We start from the raw sequence: 9,528 nt of genomic DNA on the forward strand, positions 1-9,528 counted from the left end.
ACAGCAGGCTCCGCCCAGTGCGGCCAACTTCAAAGGAAAGTAAAAGTAGCGGAGGATAGTTTGGAAAGTGATGACGCTATACGCTAATTAGCATATTCATAACGCCACGCGTCAGGTTGACTTTTACATTTGTTTTGTTTCGCTGTACTCACATACTGTATTTTAATTTAGCCGAATTCTAAATAAAACTGTTTTCATTTATATATAATTGTTACTGTTGAGAGGACTCGCTAAGGTTTGTCTACTAAGAAGAAGTTGCTAGATTTGTTTATTTACAATGTTTATAAAATACATTAAAGAACTATTGAAAGATTTCCGAGGCTGAATCTCTGACAAACGTTGAACCAACTTTATATCGGTCATGTTGCTCTGCATACAATTGAACGATATACAGCACAGTAATGATTTTATAGATAAAATAATATGTATACAAAAAAAAAAAAAAAAAAAAGAAAACGCCCCTGGCTACGTGTTCTGTACTAGACTAACTTGAGGCTTGTCATAGCACTTGTATACTGTTGTTGTTCTCTTGTTGGTCTGCTTCTATTGTTCTCATTTGTAAGTCGCTTTGGATAAAAGCGTCTGCTAAATGATGCAAATGTCAATTCCCGATAAGTGACTGGGTGGGTTACAGAAGATCTGAGTAACACAAAAACTACCCAAAAACTGAAAAAATAACCCCCAAATAAATGTCAGCATTTTGGTTAAAAAAATAATAAATAAATAACGCATGATTTTTTGGAGTGTGATGAGACAAAAAGAGCTCTATGACCAATGCATGGAGAAAAAAAAAAAAAAAAAAAAAACCCTTGAACGGCTTTTTTTTTTTTTTTTTTTTTTTTTTGCCATAATGGTTGAAGTCTGTTCTAGGAACATACATTTGTTACACTTTTACTTAGTGTCAAATTTTATAGGTTTTTTTTTTTATTTTAATTTTTTTTTGCCATATGTCTGGTTCTAGAGACATTTTGTTACACTTTACTTAGTGATTTTTATTTTATTTTGTTTTTTTTTTGCCATAATGTCTGTTCTAGAGACATTTTGTTACACTTTTACTTAGTGAATTTTTTTTTTTTATATAGTGGAATATTTTTTTTGCCATATGTCTGTTCTAAGAGACATTTTGTATACACCTTTAACTTAGTGAATTTTTACTTTTTAAAAAAATAGCTTTTTTTGCCATAACTGTCTGTTCTAGAGACATTTTTTGTTACACTTTTACCTTAGTGAACTTCAAGGAAAGTTATTTTTTTTCCAGGATAGTATGGAAAGTGATACGCTATTTTTTGCCATATGCTGAATGTTCTAGAGACATATTGTTTCGCTACACTTGTTAACTTAGCCGAATTGAATTAAATTTTTTTTTTTTTATATTTTTTGTTTGGAGAAGGCCATATGTCTGTTCTAAGAGGACAGTTTTTTGTTACACCTTTTACTTATTTTTTGACTTTTACAATTTACTAAAGTTTTTGTTTCTGCCATATGTCAGGTTCTAGCAACATTTTGATTAGCACTTTTACTTATTTTATATTTTTAATTTTTTATGTTTTTTTTTTTTTTTGCCATATGTCTGTTCTAGAGACATTTTGTTACCACTTTTACGTTGTAGTGTTGTTTTTTATCTTGTTTTGCCATATGTCCTGTTCTATCTGTAATCGCCTTTGATCTGGGAACTATTACTAGCTGGATTTTTTTTTGCCATATGTCTGTTCTAGAGACATTTTGTTTACAACTTTTACTTAGTGCAATGTTTTTTTGTTTTTTTTTTACGCCATTATGTTTGCCATATGTCTGTTCTAGGGACATTTTGTTACACTTTTACTTAGTGAATTTTTATTTTTTTTATTTTATTTTTTTGCCATATGTCTGTTCTAGAGACATTTTGTTACACTTTTACTTAGTGAATTTTTTTTTTTTTTATTTAATTTTTTTGCCATATGTCTGTTCTAGAGACATTTTGTTACACTTTTACTTAGTGAATTTTTATTTTTTTATATATATATTTTTTGCCATATGTCTGTTTAGAGACATTTTGTTACACTTTTCTAGTGTGAATTATTTTTTATTTTTTATTTTTTTTGCCATATGTCTGTTTCTAGAGACATTTGTTACAACTTTACTTTGTGATTTTTATTTTTATTTTATTTTATTTAACTTTTTTGCCATATGTCTGTTCTAGAGACATTTTGTTACACTTTTACTTAGTGAATTTTTATTTTTATTTTTTTTTGCCATATGTCTGTTCTAGAGACATTTTGTTACACTTTTACTTAGTGAATTTTTATTTTTAATTTTGTTTTGCCATATGTCTGTTCTAGAGACATCTTGTTACACTTTTACTTAGTGAATTTTTATTTTTTATTTTTTTATTTTTGCCATATATCTGTTCTAGAGACATTTTGTTACACTTTTACTCAGTGAATTTTTTCTTTTTAATTTTTTTTTTGCCATATTATCTGTTCTAGAACACATATTACAGCCTTTTACTTTGCTAAAAGCTCTATCTGAGTTTTTTTATTTTGCCAAATATCTGTGAAATTCACCATTGTAATGCCTTTATGACGTAGTAAAGCATTTCTATTTTTTTTTGCCATTCGTTCGGTTCCAGTGAAATTTTTTTTTTTTTTACATGATTTTTAATTTCACCCAGTTACAGCAAACACCCAAGATTTTCTAGAGAATTGTTACGCTCTGCCTCAGTGCCACTGTCAGTTATTTGATTTGATAGGAAGAATAGAGCCATATTTTGTAATCTAGAAACACCCCGAACACACTTTAGGACCTTTGTGCGAGATGATTTTATGTGTTTTTATGAATATAAAATGAGATTTGGTGTTTTTTGTCTTTTCTATTATGACATTTGATAACATTTGATAATAAATGCATTTAGAGCTGCTTTTCTGAATCTAAAACCCGAACCCATGACCTTTGTTTTCTTTCTGAAAACAGGTGATTATAAAGTTGTTAGAAAAATACTTACAGTATTTATAAAAGTACTGGAAAATAAGAAACATTCGATTGACTACCAATCCTTGGATTTAAATGGCTTTAAAAAGTATAACATGTAAAAAATTAAGGTTTTTATTCTGGTTTTGGAAAATATAACCAGTAAACCATAAACCAAAGTCAGATTATTCATCTCATCAAGAGGTACATTCACAACATATTTACAATAACACTGCTGCTAGTGATGAAAAGAACAAAGATATGAATTTATTACTAAACAAGAGATCTGCTGTGAAGATCTGAGAGATTCTACAAAGATGAAATTTTTTATTTTCTTTGTTAATTATTTGTTGTTCTTTCATTTTTTTTTATTTTTTTTTTTTGTTTTTTTTTTATTTTTTTTTTTTATTTATTTTTTAGTATTTATTTTGTTTCTTTATTGTTGTTTGTTTTGAATGTGATTCTATTTTAATGATTGTTTTATTACATTTTGATTTTTCTTTTGATTTTAATGTGGTATTTATTCTGGTTTTAATGCTTATTTTTTTTATTTTTGTTTTTCTCTCTTATTTTTTTTTTTGTTTATGAGTAAAGCTGACTCTCTAACACTGCTCCTGTAATATGATTCAGACTCAATGAAAACCGTACAGACTCATCAGATGTGTGTGTTTATTTTTTCTTTATGATTGATTTGTGATTTATGTTCAGCTTTAGATAAGATCTCTTTCTCACACTGGAACCTGAAAACTAAAGACCTTTGAGTCTGAATATAGTAGTTCTGACATCTAGTGGACAAAGATGATAACTGCAGTTAATATTCAAATGAAAACTCTGCTGACACACATTTAATTATTCATTCCTTCATTTCTGTTTAATACATGTGACATTCTTTCAGTTTAATTCAGTGAATGTCATTCAGTTATCAACTCAAAATAATAATAATAATAATGGTGATTTTTCATTTAGTATGAAATGTCAGTATTTACAGCAAACACACTCTCCTCATCTTGTGCTGTAATGGAGTGTTGTGTGTTTAAGCAGGAGATCTAGAGTGTAAAGAGCAGCATGTTTCTGTTAAAGTCATTGATGAGCTGCTGATGTGAATCAGGTGTGTTTCATCACACACACATTTACATGTTCTTTAGCTCTGGGCCAGAAGTATAATGTACAGTAAGCTACTGTATTGTCTGTAGTCTTTATTCTGTGAATTTCATCTACAACCTGTCAACATCGCTCATTACTGATATTAACATAAATTATTCACATTAGAAGAACATTTTACAGATTTTACAGGGACTAAAAGACTTCTGCATATTTAAATCAACTCAAGTCATGTGTCTAGAGCTTTATAGAGTGGTTGCAAAGCAAGAAGATGATTGTGTAGATCCTCACATATTCTCCAGAATTCTCTCTTTCCGTACCCCACAAACATATCAGCGCTTCTTTTTAAAAAGCCCTTCTGAACAGATAGTGTGTTATTATTTTAATAACTGGCTGCTGATGTGTGTTAGCTCTCTTTATCTCTTTACTATAGTGCAGATCAAAATCAGCCGATCAAGAAGACAAACTGGCTGCTGATGTGTGTTAGCTCTCTTTATCTCTTTACTATAGTGCAGATCAAAATCAGCCGATCAAGACAGTCAACGTTTCCCCTCAGTAGCAGATGATGAGAGTCACTTTATGCTTTACGTGTGCCATGATTCTCATCCATTCTCAAACCATTTGTTTTCTATGTATTAAAATAACAATACATTTATTTAACAATAAGACCAGAACTGCTCTGAGCCTCTGTGTTTTTGAGCAGACGCACACGTGATGAATCTCAGAAGAGGTTTATCTCCAGGATCTCCCTCGCTCAATAAATCAGAAAAGTGAGAGAGATTTGACACACTGTCTGCTCACACAAAGAAGGAAAGAATGAGGAAAAGCTACAGAACGATCACACCCAGACACACACACACACACACACACACACACACACAATACAAACACTAACACACAATAAACCTGAAACATGAGCATCAGCGCAGGCCTGGTCCTGTACAAAGCCACTGAAACTCAGATAACAAAAAGAAACACAGAGCAAATAATCAGTACTTAAATTATAGATCAAAACAAAACAAAAGAAACCTTCAGAAGCTCATAAAAAGTGATGTCATCAGTGAGTGAAAATGCTGTTAATAACATTCAGTACACGGTTCCTCTCACAATACATGCAATAAAACACAACACTAGCCCACATTTAAGATACACAGAATCAGACACGACTGTTATGCACAGAAAAACAAATATGCATTATGAAATATTTCCATCGGATATTAAGACTTCAGCACTCAGTGGAGAGCAAATGAAAAATACATTTTAAACAAAAAAGGAAAAGTTGATCTACCATTTGTGTAAAGTGCAGTATTAAAACTTTTTTTTTTCTTGGGGGGGGATTTTCTCCATATATTATAGAACAGAAGATAAATCTGTGTTGAAAAAAAAACATTATTCATCATAAACAGTTTGGTCATTATTTCATAACAATTATATATATATATATATATATATATATATTATATTATATATATATATACTATATATATATATTTTATGGTCAGACTTATTGCAAATTTTGAGGAAACCGATTCAATTGAGTGAGTTCATTTACACTTGAACCGCTCCGATTGAATCAAACTCGTGACTCTCGATCATTCAGTTCAAGTGATTTCCACTGACAGAAAACAGATCAGAAGAGCTTTTATTTTCAAATCTCAACATCGCTTGTTAAAGCAATAAGCCCCAAGAAGCCGTGGTTTACAGTGAATTTATAACAGCTGAGGGATGTTGTTAGGCACGACAAGATTTTCTCCTAAATTGTTGAGTTATGAGCTACTTTTAACCTTTTTAACCTCTGCTCAAAGCATTGAAAGCTGCAGAACAGATCAGTCAGCAGATCGACTTCAATCATGTCTCAAACATTCTGTCTGTGTTCAGTGATTTCTCACAAACTCTTGTGACTTTATGAAATGAATCCAGTAGAGATCATCATATCAGCTGCTGAAGGGAGATCTGTGTGTGTTTTCATTGCTGAACTCTTTGCTGGAAAATACTTCCATATATATTGATATATATTCATATATATTCATGTATATTGATATAGATCTTTAACTCTGCTGTGATTCTGATGATGGCCTGTAGAGCTGTTACAGGGGTCAAAGGTCAATCCAGACACTGTATCTGACAGTTTGTGTTCATTTGAGAAATGTTTGAGTTCCGTCACATAAATCTGGAGTTTTTTCCCCCCCACATTTATCATTTCTATCACAATTCGTATTGTTTCAAAGCAGCTTCACCGAGAGTTGAAGACATTTATGATGATTGAGTTTAGAACTCTGATTTCCAGTGAATACAGATCTACATCAGAAAGGGTTTAAACAACATTTTCAAGCTTGTTTAATGAACAATAAACATTTATTGCACATGCACCTGTGGATCAGTCCTTGATAAGACACTTAGTGTTCACAGACAGCACAGTGATAGTAACTTGAGACAGTACAGAGATCAGCGTGTGTGTCTGTGTGTGTGTGTGTCTGTGTGTGTGTGTGTGTGTGTGTGTGTGAGAGAGAGAGAGAGAGAGGACTCTGATCTGTCGAGGGTCATGTCCAGCTGTGAGATGCTGTTACTGACTCCAGCATCGATATAAACCTACATGTGAAGAGCAGTTTGAGAACGGAGGACACTATAGTATACAAATAGCTTGGAGTCAGTTGCACTAACAGAATACTGAATCATTACTGTTAATTAAGAATAGGGTGAAGCGTTAATAAATACATATGCAACAAACGGTATTGAAGGATACGAAATAAATATCCATCTTTTTTAGCAAAATTGATTTTCTGAACGTGTGCAACTTCAGATTCATCTGCTGCAATATGAAAATACTTGAAGAATTGAGTGTCGTAAACTGTATAACAATTTGCACTGCAGACCAGCGTATTAATAATGACAATTCATTAAAATATCATGGTAAAACCCAGGTTTTGTAATATTAAACAGCTGTTTTGAACAGCTAAAAATAACTGGAAGTGCATGAGAGCGGAAGCCAGATCTGTTCAGTTCACAAACGGCCGTTCTGATAGAAATCAGGTGGACACAATCTATGAAATAAATCACAATATCATACTGTGTCATATAAATCATACAAATATCATATCATAAAAACCACTGCTTAATATTTCATGCATTTTCATTTACTAGGCATCTTTTTGTATTCCAATCAGAATGAGCAATTAAAGCTCGGGAATACAAAAACATGCATAGTAAATGAAATATGAGACAGTGTAAATTGAAACAAATTTTGTTAAACAAAAACAATCTGTATGATGCACAGGATTGAGAGTAAAGTGCAGCATCAGCAGATTCTCTGGGAAAGAAGCTCTTGTAGTGTGTTTGTGCTCAGACGAGTGTAAAAGCTTCCAGATCAGTATTCTGATGATGATGATGATGAAGATGATGATGGACTTCAGTGATGAAGGGTTCAATGTGAGAATCTTGTAACATCAGAATCATCTTCACAGGTCCGTCTGGATCACATTACACTAGAAATCACAAACATATTTCAGATTATCCTCATTAACATGCAGTATGTTCTTGATCAATAACTGTCTGTAAATGTTTCGTCTGAATGTGTCACTGACAGGAGTTTTAGGAAAAAACAGCCCTGAAATATGATGAATGATTAACAAACACTCACAGTACGGCTTTAGTTTCTCCATACTCTCACATCTAGCAGATATCTGTCTGCTTTTCTCTTGTGATTCACAGGTTTGGGTCTTATTTCTGTCCTCCATTTCTCTCTTTCCTCGTTGTTTGCTCATCTGTGGTCTCTGATGCTCCTGTAGCTTTTTGTTTGCTTTATTTTCTTTTTACACTCCATTCGTATCTGCAATCGCACAAAATGCATTTAATTAAAAAAGCCAGCTGTGTTATGCAATATGAAACGAGGAATACAGAGACTAACACTGTTATAATACAAGCACTGAATCTTTTAAAAGTGGCAGAAATTAAAACATTGCTAATAAACTGCCAAATAAAGGAATAAAGAGATTAATGCCGTTATAATAAATTATCTGTTTGTGATGAATGAAATGGAGTGTTAGAAACATGTTTCTCACCTGTAAGACGGAGAGAGATGTCACGGAGTATTAAAGATCCAAAGGGAGAATCCTTGTTTTTATAGCCAGCAGCTGCAGGGGCTTCCGTCTGCGTTCATGGATGTGCTCTGCTTTTATACTGAAGCTAAATACAGTCTCAACAGACCAAACCAGTTAAACAACCGATGATGCAACCAGGAAGTAAACGAGTCTTTCAGTGTGTATGACCTCAGATTCATTACCATTTTTAATCTAGAAGAATAAAGTGCATTCAAACTATTTGAGCTAAATACAGACCAGTGTGTTTATAATCATGACAATACATTAATATAAGAAATACCAGTATTCAGAATATCGATTACAGATTATAAACTGATTAGAATTGTCTATTGCTCAAACATGCATTGAGGAGAATTAAGTCAGTTTAGGGTTTGCATTCCAGGTTTAATAATGCTTTGCACTAATCTTCGAGAAGCATTTTAAATTTTTGGCTTACTTTAGTGTACTTGCAGTCAGACTAATGATTGGTGTGCTTCAAATGTGTTCATGATTATTGAACTTAAATTTAGCTATTTTCAAACAACGTATATTTTGTACTAAGTATATTCTAGTTGTAATTAAATTGAAGTACAGCAGAATTTAAAGTGTATTTACTGCAGTTATGTGTTGAAGTGAAACAACTTCACAAACAACTTTGTGTATACTTAGTACACTTTAAGCCCATGTAGAGACTAATCACATGATCGATTAGATTGAAGTTCACCTTATTTGTGTTTTAAAAACATCAAACAACTTTGTGTATAATATGAATGAATTGTTTATGCCTCGTAGTATTTTGGCTTGTTTCACCCTGGTGAAAAAATAAATTATAATTGATTGTATTTCAAATATATTTCCTTTATTAATAGTACATTGCAAATATATTAACAATTAATTGTACTATCTTTAAATATACTAAAAAAAACTAATTAGAAAAACAATTAAAACTATTTGTGTATATATATTAGAAAAATGCAAAGTTACATGTAATTTTTAATGTGTACTTTAATATTTACTCAAAGGCAAAATAAGAGTATTTTTCTTGCCCCATTGGCAAATATTTATTTTCTTTTAAGCAAAAACTAAGTTTTTTTCCTCTTTCAGAAAACAAGACATAATATCTTAAATCATTTTGCTTCTCAAGTGAATGCATCTTGATTTAAGAAAGCTGAGATATTTATACTAGAAAACGAGATAAAAATGCTACGTAAGAAAATCATTTTCTGTGGTGTTTAGAATTATGGTGAACCTGATTATAATCTAGGAACTCTGGCTCAAACATACTTTATTTTTCTCTCTCCCACTACATCCACACACACACACACACACACACAGAGAGACACACACACACACACACACACTTACACACACACACACACGCTCACACAGACACACACACACACAC

The 9,528-nt window shown here is 31.9% G+C and overlaps 1 long non-coding RNA gene across 1 annotated transcript; it reads right to left on the bottom strand.

Moving 5' to 3' along the window:
* Nucleotides 1–6,371: 6,371 nt before the first annotated feature.
* LOC122149256 lies at nucleotides 6,372–8,238 on the bottom strand. The gene is made up of 3 exons (XR_006162877.1): nucleotides 8,106–8,238; nucleotides 7,685–7,873; nucleotides 6,372–7,529 (listed from the first exon to the last, which is right to left on the bottom strand). It is a non-coding gene; the product is annotated as an uncharacterized LOC122149256 (long non-coding RNA).
* Between the last annotated feature and the right edge of the window lie 1,290 nt (nucleotides 8,239–9,528).

Source organism: Cyprinus carpio, chromosome A21, assembly GCF_018340385.1.
Source record: "Cyprinus carpio isolate SPL01 chromosome A21, ASM1834038v1, whole genome shotgun sequence".
NCBI classification, from domain to species: Eukaryota; Metazoa; Chordata; class Actinopteri; order Cypriniformes; family Cyprinidae; genus Cyprinus; species Cyprinus carpio.